Consider the following 13405-nt stretch of genomic DNA (forward strand, 5'->3'; position numbering starts at 1 on the left):
CTGGAGACCCTTGGTAACACCCTCCCAGTAATGTGCTCGCTCTGTCAAACTTACTCAGCACTGGGAGAAGCCAAATAAAATCACTGAGGCAGCCCAACTCTGATATTTAGTGGGGAAATTAGTGGGGAAAAAAATTAGTGGGGAAAAAAATAAAAGAATTGGGGCTGCCTCTCTAAACGCAGCCTGACTGGTCAAGTCTAGTCAGGCTACAGCCACTGTCTTCAGCATGCTAGTAACTGTGCGGAGTGTCTATGACTATTTTCTACCTGTTGTGAAATTATGAAGTATACAAAGGAGACAGTTTAATCCCATAGAGGCCTTTATTAATTGGTCTTCCGATTGAGGTTGCTGTCGTTATGGTTGGGTGGTATCCAGATTTTTATACCTTTGCTGGACCATACCGGGGTGTAAGTATTACCAAATGTGCACACAAGGGGCACTATTTTTATTTTTACCGCACAAAACAATTTAGGCAACGGAGATCTTGATCCAGGAAGGGATTGAATGTCTTTTGAGAAGCTTGATCTTGACATCTAGCCACTTAGCTAGCATGTTAGCAAACCAAATGCACAGCTGGAACTCTTGAGCTGGATGTAATTTATTTGACACAGATTTTTTGCGGTATTGAAAGTCATACTGTCTGTATTTCGAAATACCCCGGTATATGGTACATCTCCCAAGCCTAGTTGCCATGGTAAAGGGCATAGACTGTATTTGAGTAAAGAGACTGTATGAATGTGATATGCTGTGTCATATCTCCGAATGGTAGAGGCTAAAGTGGCTATATCCCAACATATATTGTAATCAGCTATATTTTAAGATGGCTCTGACAGTAATGTGTCAATCAAGCTGTTTCTGTGTGTGTATCCCAGCCACATTTATGAGGCTGTCTGTCTCTGTGGACTTGTAGCAGGTAAGCTGAAACCTTGAGTCCTCTCCTCCTCACTCTCTGTATGGTTCCACCCCTTTCCTCAGTTTATTTCCATGGGTTTATTACTGTATGTGTCATTAAATACCGCTGCATTATAGGCCAAGAGGGGGAGGGGGGGTGAGGCTCCCGTCTCTGCTCTGTCGCAGCGGCAGAGCTACGCCAGCCAGTGTGACGTCTGTTCCCCATTCACCACCGACAGCATTGCATTACTCCGCCTCTGTTTCTCTCCCTCTTCTTATCTTCCTCCCGCTCTTTCTACTGCATCTATCGAGCACTTTTATTTTTCTCTCATTTTCCTCTCTGCCTACCTTTCCCATCTCTCTTTATTTCTCTCCCTCCCACTCTTATCTTCCTCCCTCTTTCTCTCCATCTCCCCCTCTCTTTCTCACTCTCCTCTAGCCTGTGATGATGATGAGTGCAAGAGAGTGCTGCATTCCTGCTGCAGTGTTCCGGTCTGGCAAAGCCCTGTTCAGCATTCTGTGGGCTAACTCCCCACCGCGTTGTAGCTCACTCGCTCTCTCACATGCTGTCTCGCATGCTGTCTCCCCCCCCCCTCTCACCACCACACTTAGTTACTCACCCCTCTCCCTCGGCCTCTCGCACAGGAGATGCAGTGAGTCTGATGCGCCCACAGTGCCACCTTGCAGCCGCAGCGGGTATCTGATGCCAACACTCTGGCTGCCAGGCTGTGCCAACCGGGGAGGGCTGGCACCCAGACAGATTGACAAAAGACAGCGATGGAGAGAGGGAGGAAGAGGGTATATGTTAATCAACCTTTAAAAAAACAAATATTTTATTTGTCACATGTGCTAAATACAACAGCTGAATACAACCTTACTGTGAAATGCTTACTTACATGCCCTTAACCAACAGTGCAGTTCAAGAAATAGGGTTAAAAAAATATTTACTAAATAAACTAAAGTAAAACATTTTAAATAAAAGTAACACAGTAAAATAACAATACCAAGGCTATATAGAGGGGGTACTGGTACCGAGTCGATGTGTGAGGGTGCAGGTTAGTCGTACATGTAGGTCGGGGTAAAGTGACTATGCGTAGATAATAAACAAGTAGCAGCAGTGTAAAAACAAAGGGGGGGTGGTGTCAATATAAATTGTCTGGTTGCCCTTTGGTTAATTGTTCAGCAGTCTTATGGCTTGGGGGTAGAAGCTGTTAAGCAGCCTTTTGGACCTAGACATGGGGCTCCAGTACCGCTTGCCGTGCAGTAGCAGAGCGAACAGTCTGACTTGGGGGACTGTAGTCTTGAACAATTTTTTGGAGTCTTCCTCTGACCCCTATAGATTTTATGGACACAGTATACATTAGTTATCTTGTTTTCAGTCCCAACCTTCAGCTCCACTCAACCCCTCCCATCTATCTCTTATTTCTATATGACATGTACAGTGCATTCGAAAAGTATTCAGACCCTTTGACTTTTTCCACATTTTGTTACGTTACAGCCTTATTCTAAAATCGATGAAATCGTTGTTTTTCCTCATCAATCTACACACAATAAATTGCAAATTTATAAAATATTAAGTATTGACACCCTTTACTCGGTACTTTGTTGAAGCACCTTTGGCAGCGATTACTGCCTCGTGTTTTCTTGGGTATGACACTTCAAGCTTGGCACACCTGTATTTGGGGAGTTTCTCCCATTCTTCTCTGCAGAATCTCTTGAGCTCTGTCAGGTTGGATGAGGAACATTGCTGCACAGCTATTTTCAGGTCTCTCCAGAGATGTTCGATCAGGTTCAAGTCTTGTCTTGTCTGAGGTCTGCCCCAGTCTGAGGTCTGAGCGCGTTGGAGCAGGTGTTTATCAAGGAGCTTACTCTACTTTGCTCTGTTCATCTTTGTCTTGATCCTAACTAGTCTCCCAGTCCCCAACTAGTCTCCCATGATGCTGCCACCACCATGCTTCACCGTAGGGATGGTGCAAGTTTTCCGTCAGACATGATGCTTTGCTTTCAGGCCAAAGATGTCAAACTTAGTTTCCTCAGACCTAAGAATCGTCTTTCTCATGGTCTGAGTTCTTTTTTTTTACATCAAGATTGTATTATTTCAATTCATATGTTTCATACAATACATTTATGGAGATATCATTTTTTTATCCCCCCCCCCAACGGCAATCTGATAACATAAAATGTCAAATAAATGAATTAATCACGAGAATTTGTTTTTATTATTACATAGTAAATCTACTGAACAATACATCATAGTCTCAGAAATAGGCTCAAATTATTGATACACATTCATGGATGTAAAAGCCCATTGGTTAAGAGTTCAGAAATGTCCGCTGCCTCTTTTTTTTCCCATGTGTCCAGAGTGGACACCTTGGCCCCGTGAGATCCTGGCCCGTGGAGAGCTCCATAAGTACCATTTCCTTAAATGCGAGCAGCCATTGTTGCAATGGTTAACCGACAATCGTTTTCTTAGCTGCTGTGGTTCTTGACAACCACACTCTCCGTTGGTGCGTTCTGACAAGCACAAGTCAGTCATCATAAAGCAACATCACTATAGGATTTAATGGCAATATTTTATCTATAAGTAGAGTTGACATTGTTGACTTTCCCCCAGAATCCAACCACCTCCTGGCATTTCCGCAGCACATCCTGAAAAGTACCAACACACTGAAAAGTACCAAGGTCCCCTGTGGTGCAGAACTCACATAATGGCGATGGACTAATACCCATGTGATGCCTTTTTTGAGGTGTTAGATGGGTTCTATGGCATATTTTGTAATTCATGAATTAGTTATCTGGGTTTCCAGATGATCCTAATATATTTTTTCGAAACTGTCTCCCATTATTTGTCTGTCAGCAAGTGTAAAATCCTTTTCCCATTCAGTGGATAAAGTTGATGGTTTTGCAAAGAAGAGGCCATAGCGGACCATCTTTTTATATCTTTTAGGATATTTTGAAAGGTTTCTAAGTAGTTCTTCCTGCAAGTAGTGTGATTAGGGGGGGATATAGTAATGCCTAAGTATATATTTGTTTCTTCGTTGAGATAATTGGTGGTAGTTGCATGCTTCTCATATGAGTTAAGAGGTAGTAGAGCTGATTTTGTTTTTTCATGGTCTGAGAGTCCTTTAGGTGCCTTTTGGCAAATTCAAAGCAGGCTGTCGTGCCTTTTACTGAGGAGTGGCTTCCGTCAGACCACTCTACCATAAAAGACTGATTGGCGGAGTGCTGCAGAGATGGTTGTCCTTTTGGAAGGTTCTCCCATCTCCACAGAGGAACTCTGGAGCTGTGTCAGAATGATCATCGGGTTCTTGGTCACCTCCCTGACCAATGCCTTTCTCCCCTGAATGCTCAGTTTGGCCCAGGAGGCCAGTTCTAGGAAGAGTTTTGGTGGTTCCAAACTTATTCCATTTAAGACTGATGGAGGCCACTGTGTTCTTGGGGACCTGTAAGGGTGCAGAAATGCTTTGGTACCCTTCCCCAGATCTGTGCCTCGACACAATCCTGTCATGGAGCTCTACGGACAATTTCTTTGACCTCCTTGCTTTGTTTTTGCTCTGACATGTACTGTCAACTGGGGGACCTTACATAGACAGGTGTGTGCCTTTCCAAATAATGGCCAATCAATTGAATTTACCACAGGTGGACTCCAAGTTGTAGAAACATCTCAAGGATGATCAATGGAAGCATTCGAGTCTCATAGCAAAGGTTCTGAGTACTTATGTACATTTTTCAAAGATATCTCAACCGGTTTTCGCTTTGTCATTGTGGGGTATTGTGTGTAGAATAATTTCATAAATTTTGTAATACGGCTGTAACATAACAATGTGGAAAAAGTCAAGGGGTCTGAATACTTTCCGAATGCACTGTACATGTCATATAGAAATAAGAGCTAGATGGGAGGGGTTGAGTGGAGCTGAAGGGTGGGACTAAAAACAAGATAACTAATGTATACGGTGTCCAAAAAATCTATATAGGTTCTGAACTTTTTGTGAAACAGTACAGTTAGAAATACACTACCGTTCAAAAGTTTGGGGTCATTTAGAAATGTCCTTGTTTTTGAAATAAAACACATTGTTTGTCCATTTAAAATAACATCAAATTGATCAGAAATACAGTGTAGACATTGTAATGTTGTAAATGACTATTGTAGCTGGAAATGGCAGATTTTCCCTTTATGGGATATCTGCATAGGCATACAGAGGCCCGTTATCAGCAACCATCACTCCTGTGTTCCAATGGCATGTTGTGTCAGCTAATCTAAGTTTATAATTTTAAAATTCTAATTGATCATTAGAAAACCCTTTTGCAATTATGTTAGCACAGCTGAAAACTGTTGTTCTGATTAAAGAAGCAATAAAACTAGCCTTTAGACTAGTTGAGTAGCTGGAGCATCAGCATTTGTGGGTTCGATTACAGGCTCAAAATGGCCAGAAACAAAGAACATTCTTCTGAAACTCGTTAGTCTATTATTTTTCTAAGAAATGAAGGCTATTCCATGCAAGAAATTGCCAAGAAACTGAAGATCTCGTTCAACATTGTGTACTAATCCCTTCACAGAACAGCGCAAACTGTCTCTAACCAGAATAGAAAGAGGTGTGGGAGGCCCCGGTGCACAAATGAGCAAGAGCACAAGTACATTAGTGTCTAGTTTGAGAAACAGACACCTCGCAAGTCCTCAACTGGCACCTTCATTAAATAATACCTGCAAAACACCGGTCTCAACGTCAACAGACAAGAGGCAGAGTCGCAAAGAGAAAGCCGGGGGGGTAGAGTTAGGGGAAAATAATTAAGGTAGTGATATACAGGTTGAATACTTATTTACTCAAAACATTTAAGCTTTTAATTTCAGAAAACACAATTCCACTTTGGCATTATGGGGTATTGCCTGTAGGACAGTGACACAAAATCTCAATTTAATCAATATTCTAGTCAGGCTGTAACACAGAAAAATGTGGAAAAAGTCAAGGAGTGTGAATACTAATGTTATCAACTTCATTTCTCAACTCCTAATGCTGAGGAAGTTCTATTCATTGGAGCCAATTAAACTTACTGGAGTATCTGACATATGCTTTGAAAAAGCACCTGCAAATAGGCTACCAGTGCGACAAGTGCCGCTGGCTACTGGTAAGCTTTCTTCACTTGGACATACATTTTTGGCTAACCTTTTGTTTTAACCAGCTAAACAGATGCTCTTAGAGAAAATGTGTTTGGAGTTTCCTTTCAAGCTAATTGCCATAGTTTACACTTCCTCTCCCAATTATAATGTGGGGAAGTCAAAATAATGAAAAACGTTATCTACCAAATCTATTAATTTTAAAATGTTGATTACTTCTCCATGCCATTATCATTCACCTGATGATGATAAAAGATGCTCAATAAGAAATCCACACCAATTAAAAACAAACATAACTCCATATCTAATTAAGACTAAATGGTATTCAGTATCCCGCATGTGCGTTTGCCTGGGAGTGAAAAGGTGGAAGGCCCCCCGTATTAGATTGTCCCCTCACTGTCCTTGATGGTTATATTGCTGTATTGTATTATCCCTGCCTTGTGTTGTGCTGTAACCTTGAGCTGGTATAACGATTTGAGCCTCAGTGCCAGTGTGCCTTCCCTGTAACACCCCCCCCCCCCCCCCCACCCCCCTCCATTGATGCTGACGGGCACATCTATTATGGCTGGTGGTGGTAGTGCCTGTGGAGGCTGATAGCAGAAATAGTGGGCTGATGATGATGGTGGTGGTGGGGGGGGGGTGATGTTTGAAGGAGGTTGAGATTTCCGTGGTGGTTGGTGCTCACTCAAGTCCAACACAACTCTTAAAACATTTTTATGTGTCCTAGTGTGTGTGTCAACGTATGGAAGCAGTCAGTTAAGTGTCAGGAGACTTGGTGGTTCGTAAAGACTCACATCCATCATTGTGGGTCACCTAACTGATTAGCCCTCATCTCCTCTCTGGCCTAGTGGGAGAGGGGGGAGGAGAGATTGGGGGATGGTAGGCGGAGGTAGAATCATAATGAGGTTGTTCTCTCTGTCCTTGAACGTGGATGGTAGTCAATAGAGGAGAGCAGAGATGATTCAGCTGCCTTGGATATAGAAAAGCAGTGAAACCGCTCACCATTTTTTGGGAATTTATTTGACAAGGGTAGTGGACATTTAATCAACAACATTTCAGTCTTCACATCAAAAATGAATGTGCTGGATACTGAATACCATTTAGTCTTAATTAGATATTGAGTTATGTTTGTTTTTAATTGGTGTGGATTTCTTATTGCGCATTTTTATTAAAATGGCTTTATGCTGTGAGAGAAGTGGAGAATTTTCAAGCTGTGTGTGTCTCTAGTCTAATGGTAAATGAGTAGAGACCTTGGTTGTGTTGGTACGAGTTTGAATGTACACCACAGTTTGGAATTCAGCGTGTGTATTTATGTGTGTCAATGGTTGTTGGTTGTCAGACAGTCTGTGGGGGGTAGAAACTAAGTTATTGTTCTTTCAGTGAGTGAGCTCCCAATGTCCCTTCCTCTGTAAACCGTGTATTTGCTGCCGGCCAAAGTAAACAGTAGGTTGCCAGTCAGTGGCCCACAGTGGGAATTTCTCTCTTTTCTTGCTGACTCTCTCGTGTGTGTGTGTGTGTGTGTGTGTGTGTGTGTGTGTGTGTGTGTGTGTGTGTGTGTGTGTGTGTGTGTGTGTGTGTGTGTGTGTGTGTGTGTGTGTGTGTGTGTGTGTGTGTGTGTGTGTGTGTGTGTGTGTGTGTGTGTGTGTGTGTGTGTGTCACTTTCTCCTTTATCTCTCCTTTTCTCATCCATCTCTCTGGCCATGAGTACGGTCTCCAATCACCACCTCTCTTGTCGACTAATTTAAGTGCTCCTCCTTGTTACAGCGTGTTCAAGCACCATAATGTTGCCATGTTCAGCAAACATCAGTTATCAGCACCACACAAGGTGACACATGTTGCATTCCTGCCTGAGCACGTCATAGGCAGCCAATCTGCCATTAGTCTCCATTAGAGCTCCAGTAGAGAGGCTCTAACCTAACTGTGATGTGAACAGTGTACACTAGTTAAGTCTGTTTGAGCAAACCCATCCAGGGCCCTGTTTATTTGGTCACCAATGTAGCAAAACGTTTTGAAACGGAGAATGAAAATGAACTTTTCCGTCCCGGTTTAAAAAGATGGTTTTAACCTGATCACTGCAGCGTGAGAGGCTTTCGCTCTATTGCGGCAGCTGCCTGCAGAGGTTGTAGTCGGCGGTGTTGTAGCGATCAGACTACGGGAGAGAGAGGGATGCAAAGGCAACACGGCTACAGCCATTTAGCTAGCTAGCTTGTTGTAGCCTACCTCTTTTCATTTCACAAACTTTTAAGTCCATCTTGCATTGCATTACATTAGTGAACTCTCACTATACTTGCTGTACATTGAGGCTCTTTGACACTTTGCTTGGCCAACATAAACAACAAACTGCACACATGAAGGCTACCGGTCTTTTTATGGGGCGCACCGTGCACATCATAAAAACGTTTGTTTTATTAAATTCATCATATGAAATGTTATGGGATATCCTTGTATATAACAATGTTAAATGGATATTTTTTATTTATTTTAGAAAAAGCTTTTTCTGGGTTGAAATCTGGTTAAAAGGGCCTATATTAGGCTATACTTTTTTTGTCTGTCAAAAATGTATGCTCACAAGTATTCGTATACTAATGTCCATTTTAAATATTTGAATAACAGTGCACATCCCTAGTTACGTGTTGGTGGTAATTGAGGGTTTTTGAGGCTGTGTATGTACGATATGTGTTCATTGAACCTGTCGAGTGTGTGCATGCGCTAAGCGCTCCCGTGTGTGTGCTAGAGACCATGTCAGTTAGCATGTGTGTTCATGAGCGATCATGTAAGTATGTACAGTATGTTCCTAGCACCTGTACGGTGTGCTCAGACAAGTAGCCTTATGTGAGCGATGCAGGGTCAGGCCTCCCAATAACGACCATACTCTCTCTCCCTCTCTTCCCGTCTGTTCCCACTTAGCGATTCTGCCTGTTGCGTAAGCTCTCCCTCTCCTTTAACTGCCCAAGGCTGCTTGCTTCTGATGACGTCATTACTTACTGAAGGGGAGGGGGTGTTTAGTGCTGAACTCACAATGGCTGGTACACTTCCTCTACCTGCTAGTTTCACAACATGACTTCCCTCTGCTCAACATTCCCACATTCCCAACACTTCCTTAATTAAAAGCTATCTTTCTTACTCACGTTCATCATCCCCATTTTGTTACAACAGCTACACACACACACACACAAATGTGCCCATCTCGAATGTGGGCCTATGAATCGTTAATAACTATAACATTAATAATCATCACACTTCACACTTTTTGTGATCAATGTTTGTCCGCGGGGATGCAAACTAGTCACCTTTCGGGGAAATTCGCAGTTTTTAAACTACGTGATTTGTGTAGATCCGTTCACATAACAGAATGCAGCATGCGACTGAAGATAGAATAGACAACCTACTTGCTAGCTATGGCATCATTGCACGCTCTGAAAGACAGCAGAGAGTGAAAAGGCAGTTTGCCAGTTACAACACTAGCGCATCACCGACAACGAAGAGGTAGGTGAGAAGGTGATGAAGCATACTTCATGAGCTGTAACCGCAAAACAACTGGCATTTGGAAAGTTTGAGGTAAGGGAGCAAGTGTGGTGGAAGAAGAATTGTTAGGATTGTGAAAATTTGCTAAATTAATGTTTCGACATCAGATAAGGTAACGTTAGCTCGAGAAACCAATTAGCTAAAATATTAACTGGTATGCGACTCCTTGCCGTTCCTCAAGCTATAAGACACACACACACACACAGTCTTGATGCCTAGTCAACATGTCTGTCTGTGACCTGGGGACAAGGGCCTAAGAGGCATGTGGAGTCTCCGTGTCAAAGAGTGTCGTTCACTGGCTTTTCGACCCCAGACTGTATCACAGAGTTGTAGAGTTGGGAAATAGCTCAAGAGACCCTGGCGCCATGTCATTTACGAGCACTGTAAATAAGTCTCATCTTATATTTAGATTTAAGTGGGTACCATCACAGACCCTTGCTGCATCCCAAATGAAACCCACTATTTCATAAGTACCTATGTCCTAACCCACTCACTATTTAACGGTTTACAATGTTTGACACTTAAGGGACGACGCTCCACTCACACCAGTCGCTGTTTGTTTTGCTGCCCAGTTCCCTCGAACAGTTCGTTTTTTGAGCATTTAGGCCGACATTCCAGACGTGGTTAAAGTATGGAGGGACAAATATTTTGATTGGGAGCTGAGAGGCCATGAGGGGAAACGGCAGCCATTGTTGCATCACTGTCCCCGTGAGGTAAACACAGTAAACACATCCCATTGGAGACAGTGACCACGAAGGCTCTTAAGAACCGCAGTCGCCCTCAGATGCACACAAGCTGCTGCAATTGGTGTGCCAAAAGGAGGAGCGGCCAGTCGTGTCAGTGCTATTCATGTGGTACTCGCGTCCACCCACTCTCCGCTTGATCAAGTTGTCTGTGTCCTGAGCTTCCCCAGATATCCATATCTCTTCCTCTATGGTCTGCTATTGCAAGAGGACTATCTAGCAAAGGGCAAATGTTTTTGTGCTTTCTTTTGATGAAGACATGCGCTAATATTGCTGCTGTTCGGCTGCCAGCCAGGCTCCTAGGGGCTCTGAGTCATATTGGTACTGTTTAAAGTCATGTCCTTGATCCGGTCGTACATTTTGGAGAGCCAGAACCATCTCTCACTTGAAAGCTGACAGGGCTCATGTTGTAAATTACACTCTGTTTATATCCCTCTCTCTTTCGGTGTTAATTTTTGCAGCTATTTTAGATTTAGTCTTAAAATATATTTTAGTTGTCACATTTCGATTTAATTTCCTCCTTCATTAGTTTTAGTTATATAGTTTTAGTTGTCAGTCGAGGGTTTGTCTTAACATTTTGTTTAACGTTAAATCCCTAACCAATAAAACAAAACTACCACTAACAGGTCACCAAGGGAAAAATAAAAAAAAGTAACAAATAATTAACGCAACAATGCTGCAAGGTTAGTAGGAGAATATGCATCTTTCAAATGATTTTCCACCGATATAAATAGCTCCGCACATCATCGTTGGAAAAATGGCAGAGAAAGGCAACCGCCTGCTTTGTGAGTCTGCTGCTTCACTGTGCTTTTAGCTGACCCAACGTTACAACGTAGTGGTTGGTGCTTTGGAAACATGCTGAAGTACAGACTGACTGCTGGAAACATGTCTACAACTTTATCAGCAAGTTGTCAAACTATTGTAAATAAGTGACAAGCTACACTGTTTATCAGTGCCGTGCCCAACATCCCTAGCTAGCTAGCTAGCTAGCTAGCTAGCTAGCTAAAATTCCATCTCTGTGTTTGTCATTGAAGCTATGCTAGCAGCAGGCACTCTATAACAAGCTAAGTCAATCAACAGCAAGTGGCCACACAATAAAGGGCTAAGCAGCCGAGTGTTCAGTTTGCGATTCAGCCTATGACTGTAGTAGATAGAACTTTATTGCCCCCAAGTGGTCATACACAATAGGACCTCCATATGCTGCGTTGTGGAATTTTATTAATTTAGTTTGAATGTTAAGAAAAATTTCACTTTGTCACATCTCTAATTTAGTAACATTCACTGCATTTTATGGGGGGGGATTAAATAATTAATATTTACCTTTTTAACTTCCATCGTGTACAAAGTTTAGCCTTGTCCAACTAGACCGACTATCCCCGTGTATACCTTAGCTGGCATCGTTGATATTGTTGCAGATTTTAACCAATGTAAGTTCTAATTAACCATGTAGACTATATAGCCTTGGCTAGCGGTTAAATAATTTACAGCTGATTTTTCTCCCCATCATAAGAATTGGAAGGTGGTAAATAACCATTGATTTCCTTGAAAGGGGGATCTGAGCATTCCAACAAATCCAAGAAAGTATTACTGTACTCCTAATATTCAGCAAATAACATTAGAAATATGAAGGCAAAGATTATCAAATACAATGTCCTGGCTGTACATCGGTTCAAAAGAGACACGAGTGATTGAAGTTTGTGTGTGTGGGAGCAGCCCACACAACTGTAAGATGTTATCGGCCAATGACAGGATTGCATTAAATATTCTGCATGCTTATGATTGGACAGCATTGATGAAAAGGAACTTCATATGAAATTGACTGTCCATTAGTCTTACATGGAATTCTCGCCTGGTTGCTTTTTTTGTCAACTAAAATGATAATATAATACTAAAATGATAATTTGTAATAGTTCGTTTTCTTTCAGGGTGTCTCGTTATCGTCAATAGTTTGTTACGAAAAAGTTTTTGGACAAAATCTTGCCTTTTTTTATAGTTTCTCTCTTACCTCATGCTTTTAAGGCTTCTGCATGCTAGTTTAATTTTGCTCCTAGCAGAACTCGGTTAGGTGATGTGAACATCTGTACCTCGCATACTCCCTTAAAACACCTTTGCTTGGAAATACGAGAAAAAAAGCGCCAATAGTACTGTTTGTCCCCCTTGAGGCGCCGTAGCAAGTATATACCTCCTCAAAATAGTCGGAATTAATCTGATGACTCAAATCTTTAATACATTTTGACATTTTTGCCGAGAAAGATTTATTTAATCCATTTTAGATTAAGGCTGTAACATAACAAAATGTGGAAAAAGTCAAGGGGTCTGAATACTTTCCGAAGGCACATTGTATCTAAGAGTATTTCTCAATTGAAAAAATTAGCATGAAAACAATTTGTCTCTGTCATTCAAACATTTAATTTGAAGAATCCTTACGGTTGACGAAGGGGCGTAGACTTCGAGTACCGAACTTTGCCTTGCCTCAGGAAAAAAATGTTGTGTGTGTGTAACGGATGTGAAATGGCTAGCTAGTTAGCATTGCTGCGCGCTAATAGCATTTCAATCGGTGACCTCACTCGCTTTGAGACCTTGAAGTAGTGGTTCCCCTTGCTCTGCAAGGGCCGCGGCTTTTGTGGAGCGATGGGTAAAGATGCTTTGTGGGTGACTGTTGTTGATGTGTGCAGAGGGTCCCTGGTTCATGACCGGGTAAAAGTTATACTGTTACATGTGCACGAACAGCCGAAACCAACGAAAACATCACAAAATGTCGTAATACTGTATGTGCACAAACTGTTTCGGATGGGTAGCATGTGAACGCCTGTACTCTCTATCCTCCCTACCCATATCTCTGTGAGTGATATGCTGTTGGCGGGTGGAAGCAGGGCCTGGTTGTATCTGTGCCAGGGCCTTACCACCCACAGCAGGGAGGCTGCCTACCCAGGTTGATTGGGGACCCAGAAAAAGTCTGGGTTGCTGGGGTGGTATTGAAGAGGAGATGGGAAGGGAATGATGGCAAACAGTTTGATCATTATAACCTTGTAAGGTGTTAATCCAGACTGTTTTTGTGTCGAGTGAATAGAACTTTGAAGGAGCTAAGTCAAACAACACAAGACCACTGCAGAACGTTGTTGTCCTGTCTCAG

At 42.4% G+C, this 13405-nt stretch overlaps 1 protein-coding gene across 2 annotated transcripts in view; it reads left to right on the forward strand.

Annotated features, from left to right (window-relative positions):
- LOC124046267 (leucine zipper protein 1-like) overlaps nt 1-13405 on the forward strand; it is an 83602-nt gene that overhangs the window by 26759 nt on the left and 43438 nt on the right. The window lies entirely within an intron of this gene.

This window comes from Oncorhynchus gorbuscha, linkage group LG10 (assembly GCF_021184085.1).
Source record: "Oncorhynchus gorbuscha isolate QuinsamMale2020 ecotype Even-year linkage group LG10, OgorEven_v1.0, whole genome shotgun sequence".
NCBI lineage: Eukaryota > Metazoa > Chordata > Actinopteri > Salmoniformes > Salmonidae > Oncorhynchus > Oncorhynchus gorbuscha.